Here is a 12507-nt window from a genome sequence, read left to right on the forward strand (position 1 = left end):
AAATACCCTGGATACGGAAAGGCTCTGGGCCCTTCATTGGCACTCTGGCCCTTCGCTGAATGATGGACTAGAGAGCGCACTGGTGGGAGGAAGCCGCGTGCTCTTCCTTAGGGTTGACGTGTCTTCCATTTATCTGTGTGACCTCACTCTCTCTTCCAGGGACAAGTACTCGAAGATATGAGCTGAGGACCCAGGAGAAAATTGGGGGTAGGGAACATACATCCCATGTGTGAATTTTGGTTGGGCTCATGAAATTGGGAGGTTGGAAGGGGAAGCTGCACGCTCCGTGTGCTGGTCCTGCCCCTTTTTTTGTGGGTGGCCGTGGCCGGTTACTTCCCCTCTCACAGCATAGCTTCCTCATCTACAAAATGAGAATTGGACTAAACCTGGGCGGGGGGCGGGGGCAGGCAGTGTGAGGGGGATGGAGCCCCCTGGGGATCCACATGGATGGGCTCTTCCTCAGGTCCCTTCTAGTACTGACATCAGCTGCGTTTTCAACTCACTTCTCTCTGGGGTTTGAACCCCAGATTTTTTGGTGCAGCCATGACTTCCTTGACATGCTGGAAGTAAAAGTGACAGTTTAGAACATAGTGGCTATTTGAAAAGTTTTCTCAGAGCCCGTTATTTCAGTAAGTATGGGGTGTGTTTTTTTCTTTTTAATTTTTCTTTCTTCTTGGTCTTAACCTGTAAGTGATTACAAGATCAAACAAGTTTCAGTTTGAGTTTCCCTGCTTTACAGTCTGAGCCTGTCGACTTATAGCGTTTACTTTCTACCAGACTGGCTGTTCCGGGAGGCCTTATCAGCCAACTGCTAGCCCCTCTGGAGGAAGACGGCCCCGGGCAGTTTGGACGCGGCCCTGGCCCCTCTCCTGCTTCGGCCTGACCTGAGTCAGCTGTATGCAGCCATTGCTTCGGGAAGAGTGTCAGGTTCCAAACCCTTGCCTCTTGCCCCTTTTGCTGGGCTCAGTGCAAAATGGAAACGCGGGGCCCCTTGTTGAAAAGTATCAAGGCTTTTAAGGAGGAGGCGATAGCAGCCCATTAGAGCAAGCGCGGGGCCCTGTGAGCCCGCACGCGCTGCGCCCGGGACACCGGCTCTGCTTTTTCATCTGCCATTACGGGGACCACGGAGGTCTATAAAACACATTTAAGAGTCATTACAAATCCCCTCAGCAGGAATCTGAGTGGTTTCTGTCACGGCCTGGTGATTCAGGGCGGCCGTCCTGAGTCACGGCGTGGTTGGGAACTCCCGCCAGCCCAGTGGGGAGGGTTTGTACCGCGTCTACCCAGCTGGTGGGAGGAGCAGAGAAGGAAAGTTTACAAATGGTTGCGAAGGCTACTGGACGCTCCTTGCTGCAGGAGCATCCTGTGTGTTGCCCTTTAAAATGTGGGCTATCCATACAGGAGACTTCTCCAACCACAAGAAAGGAGAGAAGCACTGCCCCATGCTCCAACATGGGTGATCTCTGAAAACATGATGCCAAGTGAAGGGAGCCGGACACAAAGGCCACAGATTGTAGGTTCCGTTTATGTGAAATGTCCAGAATGGGCACGTCCACACACAGAGAAAATGGTTGCCAGGGAAGGAGGGAAGTGGGGAGAGGCTGCTGAGGGGTATGGGTTTCTTTGGGGTTCTGAAAATATTCTGAAATTAGGCAGCAGTGATGGTTGTACAACCTTGTGAATAAATAGGCTAACACCACTGGATTGGGCAGTTTAAAGGGTAGATTTTGTGGGTCGTGCATTACCTCTCCGTTTACAAACGACTAGTGAGCAACAGTCTTTTGAAGCCGTGGCACTTAGTTAGTTCCCTAGTCCTTGCCCTTGCGGGGTGTTTGTGTTGCTTCAGTGCAGGAGCCCCCTTCTCCCCTTCCTGCCTCCCCCTCAGTCACAGCTAATCTCCTGAGCATCCTTTATGCAAAGCTTGTTTTCCAGGAAAGATCTGGAAGCATTCATGCTAAGCGGATATGTGGCTGCTACGACTTAGCCTCTCCCAGGACATTTGCATATTAGCTCATAAAGGGAGAAAGCTGTGAGGGGAGAGGAATGAACATTTAATTTTTAATTTTAGAATTCCCAGTAAGAGCAAGCGAGTGTGGAAGGTTTCTGTTGGTCATTGGGCGGGGTTGCTCTCGCTGGCTCTGGATCGAGGCTGGCTGAGCCCAGGGCAGGCCGGGCTGGTGGCGAGTGGCAGGCCAAGAAACATCCCTTCAGGACAAGCACCTTTGCCCCAGATCCAGCCTGGCTTCCTTTAAACATTTTCCAAAGTGGGGGCCTTCTAACTTTGGAGGCTGCTGGGAGGAAATATCCTCTGGTTAGGTGTCATGTCTGCTGTTAACGTGCTTGGTTTTTGAATCAGGGAATCCCACCTTGAGACAAACTCCTTGCCCAGCTCTTTGCTGCTCTGGTCCCTGTCCATTCAGCCCTTCACCTCGTCCCGTGTTCCTCCACCTCCCACCTGCTTCTTCACATGTCCTGCTGCCTTCCCCTCTGTCCCCATTGTCACAGCCCTGCCCTTCAACACCCAGTGTAATTCGAGCTTTATCTCCTTGAGAATCCCCTTGGTCAGTAGTAAGCCTTTGTCCTTCGTGTGTGTGTGTGTGTGTGTGTGTGTGTCTTAGATCCCGAGACCTTTATCTTTTTAATCATCTTTGGGTCTCCAGTGCCTGGCCCAATACTTGTACACAGTAAGCACTTACTAAATGCCTTTGCATTGCACTGAGCCAGGGGTGAGTTTGGCCCTGTGAGGGAGTGGGAGTAATAAACACAGCCAGAGAGATTCGAGGAAACCATAAGCCTCAGGAATTACTCATGAGAAACAAGGAAATAGCATTTGTGGAATGAAGGACTGGAATCTGAGCTCCTGCTGGCTGTGGATGGGGCATCTCAGTGCTGCGTGTCATGTGACAGGATGAGCACAGGGCATCTCGGAGCCGCCCTACCGAGTAGCTGCTTCCATGGAGGGCCTTTCCTGGAAAGGTCTCTTGGATTTCACCTCCTCGCCCAGAAGGACCTGCACCAACAAATACTAGTTGGGCACTTACTCTGTGTACCGGGCACTGATCTAGGTTCTGCCGCTTTGTAGAAGCTCCGCTGTGTGATGGCCTTGGAGGAGCCAGGGCCTTGGAATAGGCCCCGCCCACCTGGGTGGGGGGAGTGGCTTTTTCCTGAGCCTCTTGAGCAGGGGTCCTCAAACTTTTTAAACAGGGGGCCAGTTCACTGTCCCTCAGATCGTTGGAGGGCCGGACTATAGTTAAAAAAAAACCAAAAACTATGAACAAATTCCTATGCGCACTTCGGGCCCAGGACTAGTCGGCTGCTAAGCAGGACAGGCAGCGGCACCTGGCGGGCCGGATAAATGTCCTCGGCGGGCCGCATGTGGCCCGTGGGCCGTAGTTTGAGGACCCCTGCTCTTGAGTTACATCTAGATTCCTAGGGATGTTAAATTCCCATGTGATTGATTGCCCTTGGGTAAAACGCATTGGTGCTTATATCTTTTTTTTTTTCCTTATCGATTAAGGTATCTTAAACACTGCCATTTACTCTGCCTCCGAGGAAAAGAAAAGAGTGAGAGGAAGGCAGGTCTGCACTTCAGCCCCTGCATGTGGTGGGCACATGCTAAGGGTTTACCTGGAGAGACGCTAATGAAGGGAGTATTTATAGAAGTGTGCGCAGGTTGGGGAAACCCAAGGATAGCCAGGCACCCCAGGGCTGGCGACAGTGGGAAGCTGTCATCTCCAGGAAAGTGACCCACGACAACAGAAGCTGAAGGGAGACAACCATTCCCAAACCATGGAGAAGTAGGAGGAAAAGGGAAAGAAACTTGTAGTTCTTGTAAGGAAGTCGGTGGTCCAAGAAGGAGAAAAGAAAGAGGGAGTGTGTGTGTGTGTGTGTGTGTGTGTGTGTGTGTGTGTGTGTGTGTCTGTAGTTGAGAGTACCCTGGGCATTTCAATGCACAGCTGGCTCTTACACTCCTTAGGTTACTCAGAATGTAACCAGTCAGCCAGTGTCCCATTCTTCCCAGCATCGTGGCTGTTACAAAGAAGAAAGGGCCTGTCTGCGTCAGCGGGATGGGCACTGGGTAGTTTTGACTGTAGCAAGAATAACACAACAATCACCGAAGGCCCTGAGCATGCTAAGCATTTTACATGCATCCTCTCATCACATCTTCCCAGTAACCCCAGCAGGTAGGTCCCATTATTATCCTCACCTTCATCATGTTGCCGATGAAGAACGTGGGTCTGAGGTAAGCTAGCTAACAAGAGGCATAGCTGAGCTCAGAGCAAGTCTGCCTGACTCCTCAATGTACACTCATAACCTCTCACTGCCTCATGGCCTCGGTCCCCCGCACAGGGTGCTCCCCACCCTGTGGTCAGACCCACGTGTGTGCTGGTCCCACTGCCTGGGATGGTCTTCCCACTTCCTCTCCACTTGACCCAATTGAACCCTTTTTAAAATACCCAACTCAGATCTCACTTCCTCTATGAGACGACCTGCCATTCCCGCCCTGCTCCTCCACCTCCCACACACCTTTCCTCTAGCAAGCAGTTAACTGTCCACCCCGGGTGTTACCCAGCTCTTCTGTGTGTACATGTCCTCCGTCTCCTAGAAGACTCCAACTTGATACGAGCCAATGGGTTTGAGGATTGGTTTTCCACTTGGTTAATAAATGCCCACTGAGAGCCAGCCTGGAGGATTTTTTAAAAAGAAAGAGAAGCAGCCCTAACCGGTTTGGCTCAGTGGATAGAGCGTCGGCCTGCGGACTGAAGGGTCCCAGGTTCGATTCCGGTCAAGGGCATGTACCTTGGTTGCAGGCACATCCCCAGTAGGGAGTGTGCAGGAGGCAGCTGATCGATGTTTCTCTCTCATCGATGTTTCTAACTCTCTATACCTCTCCTTTCCTCTCTGTAAAAATCAATAAAATATTTAAAAAAAAAAAAGAAAAGAAAAGAAAGAGAATCAGCAAGAGCTGAGCCCAGTAGGAGCTTACAGTGTGGCTGAGTGTGTGGGGGAGAAGATGGGCATACTGCTACCTAACACAGCTGGGCACTGTTCCGGAGCTGCTTTCCCTGGGGAAGGTGAACGTAGCCTCAACCAAGCCATCAGGCCCAATGGAGGTGGGCAATCGAAGAACCAAAATTGTCCAAGCCTTCCTTCCCACAGGACAGGAGGTGATGCTAGTCCAGTGCCCTCCACGGGGGTTACCCCCAAAGCCCCACAGGACTCAGCGACATCTGGGTGGAGCCTGGCCAGTCTGTGTTTTGGCGGTTTAGAGGTTTTAAAGTTCTTTAGAAAAGTTTCTTGGGGGTCCCTGGAAGTTTGGATAATTGACAAACGTCCTTCACATTTGGGGGTGACATCAAGAAGAGGCTTAAGCACCAGGTCCCCTGACCCCTCAAGGTCAGTCGCTTCAGTTGCACTGGGAGGACCTCAGCCTGCCTCCGTGCAGTGTTGCTTCATCGCATTTTTGTTTTCTCTGTTCCTATTTTCCACCCACTCCTGCTAGCCTCGACCCAACTGGAGACTGGAAGGGTAGAGTGCCTTGTGGGGAAGCAGTTGGATGGATGAGTAGCAGATGGCAGGTTGATAACCCTTCGCTCAGGCCTCTCTTTGCTGTTAAGTTTCTTTGGAATTTCCTCTCCGCCTGGCCTTGGACACGCCAGGACACGCTCCAGATATCCCAAACACCTTTTTTTCTGTGAGCACATCACACCCGCTTGGACCTCCAGGCCTTTGAGCCTGTGGTTCTTGTTGCCAGGAAGCCTCTCTCACCCTTCTTCATTGCCTTGTTAGACATGAGGGAGCAGTGAGGACTGTGGAGAATTCCATCATTTATACATCATCCAGAGAATTTCTTGGCTCCTGGTCTACAAGTTGTGTCATTTGGAGTAGGTGTGGCTGCTTGCCTTGGTGAAGACTCGGGAAGGAAACAAGTCAGGGTGGGTGGCACAGCCTGGGTAGGAACGTAGAGGCAGGGACCAGAGGAGATACTTAGGAGAGAACAGCTGATCCACATGGCAGAAACTCGGGGAGCAAGGGGAGATGAAGCTGAGCAGGCTTGACAGCTGTCTTAGGGCACCTCTTCTACCTCTATTCTTGGGGACTGGCGGGGCCTGAGGTGGCTCGGGGTCAGTCATAGAGATAGACTTGGCTCTAGGCAGGGTGCAGAAGCCAGGGCCGGATGGGAGAAATCTTTCATTTCCCATGCTTGCCCCAAATTCAAACTGAAGGGTGTAAGGAGAACCCCCTTTGCCCTCCTCCCTCCCCTACCTCCTTTTATCCCTCTTTAAAAGTTTCCAGTCTATTCTTGATTATTGGGAAATGTAGAAGGAATAATATGTGTGGGATAACAAACTGTAAATACTGGTTGTGGTCACTTGTGCAAATATTAGCTGTCACGTGATGGTCAGGAAGAAAGTGTAGGGTGGGTTTGGCGGAACTGGGAAGTAGTTTGTGGGTTAGTGAAGGGACTTTCAGAAGTAGATATTGTGGAGTTAGGGAAAGGAGGAGATGGAGAATTTTCGAGGCCTGGGTTTTGTTTGGATTTGTCACATGGGTGCTGGTGGGGAGCAGGGTGAGGAGAGGTGAGTGAGACTAGACCAGGGCCTGCTATAGTCAAACCTCACCTCCTGGGCTTGGTTTTGGGGTGGAGAGAGTGGTGGGTATGCAAATGAGCAAGAGACCCAACAGGAAGCAGTGATAGTAATTGGTAGTTATTTATAAAAATACCTTGCTTGGCCCTAACTGGTTTGGCTCAGTAGATAGAGCACCCGCCTGCGGACTGAAGGGTCCCAGGTTCAATTCCAGTCAAGAGCATGTACCTTGGTTGCAGGCACATCCCCAGTAGAGGGTGTGCAGGAGGCAGCTGATCAATGTTTCTCTCTCATCGATGTTTCTAACTCTCTATCCCTCTCCCTTCCTTTCTGTAAAAAATCAATAAGATATATATTTTTAAAAATACCTTGCTTGACAAAACAAAAAGTCAGCAACTCTGTGTGAGTACCCCAAATTAAAAAATAAATAAATATTTTAACAATTCTGTGAATACTAGAAATATGAGCAACACTGTAGAACTGAACCGGGCATTGTACATGTTGGATTTGGTTCTGGTTTTGTGTCTGGCTGAGCATTCTTGGACTGAACCTTAATTTTTTCAGATCTCAATTTCTTATCTACGTTAAATCAGTGGTTCTCAACCCTGGGTGCATATTAAAATTACTGGGAAACTTGAAAAAAACAACACACAATACCAGAGCCCCACTCCAGTCCACATGTATCCAAATCTCTGGGGGTGGGGCCAGGGAGTTTTTTAAATTCAGCCAACATTGAGACCCCTGGATCCTCTTAATTGCTCATTTGAGCCCCACAGTGTTAGGATTCTATGTATTGTACTATCCAATTTTGTTCCTTTCACACACTATGCACAGATGTTGCAAACGTCTTACATAGCAAGAAATCTTACTATTTATGAAAAACTCCCCATAATTCACATTAAGGCCACGAAAATAATGCCAACATTCTTTCTCCAATAAGTCAGAATCGCAAACGTAATCATAGAACATTAAATAATTCTTTTTTGACCCCGGAGTTTAGCATGGACTTTAATTTCTTATTCCCTCATTTTGAAAAAGCTACTGACTGGAGGCCTGAGGCCACCTCTGTGTGTAAAGGAGGACCTGAGAAGGTCAGAGAGGAGACCTTACTGGAAATGTTTTTGCTAGAAGAACTGCGTGTGCCGTAAGTTCCAGGTTGGGAGGTCCAGTCTGGGGAGGCGTTCTCAGATCTAAATTCTACATGGAGTAGGAGGTGTTTAAAGAGACTTGGTGCTGTTTTATCTTTACCATTGAAGTTTTTGGTTTTGTCTCTTCCTAAATGAGTCATTTTTTTTTTTTTTTTAAGAAACCTGACAGAGAGGGGGGGAAAACCACTGCGTGAGGTGCTGAGGGAGGGGTGGGCAGTGCGGCTGACAGCCGGGGGACTGAGTTTACCATTGGGCCGTTCACCCAGGAGGGGTGGAACCAGGGACCTGTCCGCCGAGGGTGGATCCAGGGGAGTGGGACACACCCTGGTGGGGGTAGAATAGTAGAAATGGTATTGATGTTGTTTATTCATTTACCAGGTATTTTCTGGAGTTCACCCACCAAACGTGGCCTAGTACCCAGGCTCAATCCACAGGTGCTGAGAGGTTGTGCACAAAGGGGAAGGAACCGCCTGGTTTTCACTCTGGTCGGGGTGATGGGACACACATCCTGGAGGTTAGGTGTGTCCACCTTTGCCTGCACTTGTGAACTGAAGTCACAGCGCCTCATACCAGTGTGAGCAGTCCACGCGCAAATGGCAGTGCCAGGCAGGATTTCAGAGGTCAAAACGCTGGCAGTGCGAAGACCCTGGTGTGGAGCGGCAGGTGGCGAGTGAGGAGCCCTTGTGGGACCCCCGCCTGCCACTCCCTCACTCTGTGCTGAGTTCTTCCAGTCAAAAACAGATTGCACACACCTGTGTCACCCCAGGCTCCGGATCACTGCTCAGAGTGCTCACGGCCCCTGGTGCCTGAGGAGCCAGAGGAGGGACAAAGAGTGGGAAGAGCGGCCAGACCCCGCCGGGGAACCCAGAGCAGCTCCTGGGATTTGGCCCAGGGCTTGGGGTGAGGAGCTCCCTGGCTCCCAGGAAGCGGTCTGTGCATTAAGAGCATCAGCCAGGCACGCTCCTTTTATTCCACACAGACCACCCCCTGCCCCCCCCCCCCCCATGCTGGTTTTCGTCTTTTCTGAGCGGTGTTCAACCTCCGCAGTTGTGCATGCGTGTTTGCTAAGTTTATCACAAACTTCCTGTTTGGGTTTGGTCTAGGCTCGAAGCTCTGTGTGTTTTGAAACCCGGGTGTTCGCAGAAGTCCAGCGCTTCTCTCTCAGCAGCCACGGGGCGCCCTTTTGTTTCCCTCCCTTTTGCTGGCTTTTGCCATCCTTTGCAGACCTCTGGCTGGGAAATGCTCTGTAGCCTCGGTACTTGTTTCTGTTCGTGAGGGTTGAGAGAGCTGTGAGAGCTGAAAGCTGGAAGGAGGGAGGGAAGCAACATTCATTGAGCCCCTATATAAAGCCAGGCACTGTGCTAGATGTTTCCATATATTTCTTGTTTTATTAAGGCCTCACATTAGCACACGCAGAACCAGGCTCAGAGAGGTTGAGTGACCAAGGATTTGATCCCAGGCCCGACTCCAGAGCTCCTATTATTTCAACGATGTCATGAGGCCCACACTGTGCCTTTGGTGCCATTGGTTGGGGAGATCTTGATTTCTTATTGGGTATCTGGGCCGACAGTGTCATCTTGACTCCCAGACTCTCACTGTTCAGGTGCTGCCCGTTCTGTCCATGTGGGGTACAATTTGATGGCCCGAGGGCTTTGCTGACTTTCACTTTTCCCGACCATCCTCCGCCTGTGGTTCTGGGAATCCCAGAATTGTCGTGTGGTCCGTGCTGACAATCGAAGTGAGTTAAGGCCAACTCCCAATTCCCTGGAAATGGGATATCCTTTTTCCTACTCTGGGTACCCAGCACTGACCATTCTGCTGGTCACCATGACTCCCCACAGCCATACGTCTGACATTTCAAGCTCTTTCCCTGAAGAGGGAAGGAGCTAGGATCTCTATCTATGTCCATGAGAGTGTGTGAAGGGGTAGCTGAGGAAGAATACCAAGACCTGGAGTGTGTAAGGGCAGGAAGAGGAGGGGAGGGCTAAATCCAGCCACCCTCCTTGCTAGGAGAGCTGGTACAGGGTGCCAGACTGTGGGTGCTCCTGCAAAGGAAGAGCAGGCATGCTCCCAAAACCTTCGAGAATGCCGTGTGCCCCTTCCCTTGTTCATCCCAGGTCTCTTATATTTTCTGAAAAACTTCTAGAAGTACGTCAGCTGAACTTTATCAGCATTGTTTTGTGGATCAAGTAACGTTCCCCCGTGTTGAGTAGTGGGCAATTCCAGGTGTTTCCAACACAAATTATTAATTAGCCTCCAGGGGTGTGCAGTCTATATGGGTGAATGGAACGCTTGCCACAAGACGCTAAATGCAGTGAGCACAGAAGAGCGGGGAAGAGCTCGGCAAACTGGGGTGACACTGCTCAGGGGACTGCAGGAGAGCAGGGCGCTCAGAGTGGTGCAGCTGCAGGGGCAGAAACGTGCCCCACCTGGTGTGCAACCTCCTGCAGTTGTGCATGCGTGTTTGCTACGTTTGTCACCTTGGGGTGATGCACAGGGAAGGAGTACACGGGATGGAGTGGAGCGGAGGCTGCTTGTGGGAAACGAGCTTGAAAAGGGGGTGTATATCGTTTATGAAGGATCCCAAGGGATGGCTGCAGAGTTTGGAATGTTCCCATATTGGGAGCCACCAGAGCAAATCTAATAGGATGGGGACAGGTGAAAACAGTGCTGGAAGGAGGTTCATTGCGGTGTGTGCACTGTGAGTGGGGGTGCTGGGAGGTGAGTTAGAAAGCATCTGTCCTGCTGAACTTTAAGAATGAAATGTTGAGGGCTTGGACTTGGGTGGAGACATGAATATAGAAAGGAAGATAGAGAGACGGAAGGTTCAGATCCCAGTTCTGTCACTTGCTACCCGTGTGACCTTGAGCAGGCTTCTGAATCTCTTGAATCTCAGTTCATCATCTATAAATAGGATTGTTGTATGAAGATTTTAACTTGTGTTGCACCCTGCACACAGTAGGTGCTCAACCAAATAGGGGTCCTCTCATCGTGTAAGAGGCACGGTTTTTGATTGACCTGGAGGAATTGGAGGAGTGGAGAGGGAGGCCTCAAAAGGCTTCAATGCGTTGGGCCTGGGAGCTGGGAGAAGCATGCAGCTTTGACGGAAATGGGTGGAGCTATTTGGGGTCCCTGAATTCAGTCTTAGGAGGTTTCTCCTCCTGAATCAAGGCTGCCAAGGGCCTGTTCCTGAAACCCCACAGTCATAGGGATTGTGCCGCCAGGAAACCATGGCTTCTAGTTTCAGCTGGGCCCTCAGCGGTGCTGTCCGGCAGCCAGCTCTCTCTCCAATCAGGGCATCAGGGTCGGCACTGGGTGAGGCGAGTGAGGCACTCAGGGCACAAACGTTAAGGAGACCCTCCGTTTCAGGGCCAACCTGCACTCGCAGGTTCTCCCACAGCAGTGAGCCCACTCGGGTCCCTGCCTCCCCTCCTGGGTGGTTATTGGCATCTGGGCTCATCTCAACCTGGTTTCCTTCCACTCAGAGAAGGACATGTTCCCTCCCCCACCCGGAGAACCGTCTTCCAGCACAGGGGTCCCTCTGTCTCCTGTAGCTCCTGGGACCTCGCCCCCCTCAGTCATTCAGCACCAAACTTTCCTCACACTTTCAGTCCCCTCCACTTCGCATTCCCTTTTCCCCTCCCCTCACAGACGGAAAAAGTCTGGGGAGCCTCTGTCCTCAGGTTCCGCTCCTTCGCTGCCATGGCCCACTCAGGCTGGCTTCTGCCCATGGGAGGGGTGCCTGGCACAGGGGAGGGACCTGGTGCGTTTGCTGCAGAGGGCTCCCGCCTCCCGCAGGAACTGCCCTCTCTGAGGTCACCTGTGGCTTCCATGTTACCACACCCAACGGACACTTTAGTCCTTATCTTTCTGGACTCTTTGCTGCTTTTGACACTGTGGACAACTTCCTCCTTTGGGTAACTCTCTTTTCTCTTGTCTTCTTTCATTCCACAAATCAATCTTCCAACAACTGTTTCTTGAGCAACTACTATGTGCTGGCCTCTGGGGCATGCCATGAGACGATGTCCTTACTCTCAGAGTTTATGGTCTAGTGTGAGAGAAGAGGGATAAAAATAGGAACAAATGGCAGGTAGTGATCAAGCTACACAGAAAATGTCAACATGGAAGGGGATGGAAAATGGGCAGTGGTGGCGGTGGAGGGCCTCACGGAGAAAGTGAAATTGGAGCAGAAACCTGGAGGGAGTAAAGGACACTTAGTGGACGAGTGTTCTGGGCAGAGGGCAAAGCAGTGCAAAGGCCCTGCGGCAGGAGCCTGTGTGGGATGTTGGAGGAGGCCATTGTGGCTGGAGAAAATTGAGGAAGAGCAGACGAGGAGGAGAAGAGGTCCGGGAAGAGGCTGGGCCAGGATGTGTGGGCCTCGTAGGTCATTTCAAGGACTTTGTCTTTTACTTTGAGGGAAATGAAACACTATAGGAGTGTTTTAAGTACAAGAGTGATTTTTAAATGGTCACTGAGGCTGCTGTGGGGAGCATTGTGTAATAGTTTGCTAGGGCTGCAATAACAAAGTACCACAAACAGAACAGCTTAAAATAGAAATTTATTGTCCTATAGGTCTGGAGGTTAGAAGTCTGAGGTCAAGGTGTCGGCAGGGCCACGCTCTCTCTCAAGGTGCTAGGTAAGGATCTGGCCCAAGCTTCTCCCCTCACTTCTGGTAGCTCGTTGGATTGTGGCAGCAGAATGTCAGTCTTCACATGATGCTCTTGTGTGGATTGGGTGCTGGTGTCCAAATTTCTCCTTTTTACAAGGAC

At 50.9% G+C, this 12507-nt stretch overlaps 1 protein-coding gene across 1 annotated transcript in view; it reads left to right on the forward strand.

Moving 5' to 3' along the window:
• The window catches only part of TRERF1 (transcriptional regulating factor 1), a 206005-nt gene that overhangs the window by 71217 nt on the left and 122281 nt on the right, over positions 1-12507 (forward strand). The gene's annotated exons all lie outside the window — the stretch shown is intronic.

The sequence above is a fragment of the Plecotus auritus genome (genome assembly GCF_963455305.1).
Source record: "Plecotus auritus genome assembly, chromosome: 4".
NCBI lineage: Eukaryota > Metazoa > Chordata > Mammalia > Chiroptera > Vespertilionidae > Plecotus > Plecotus auritus.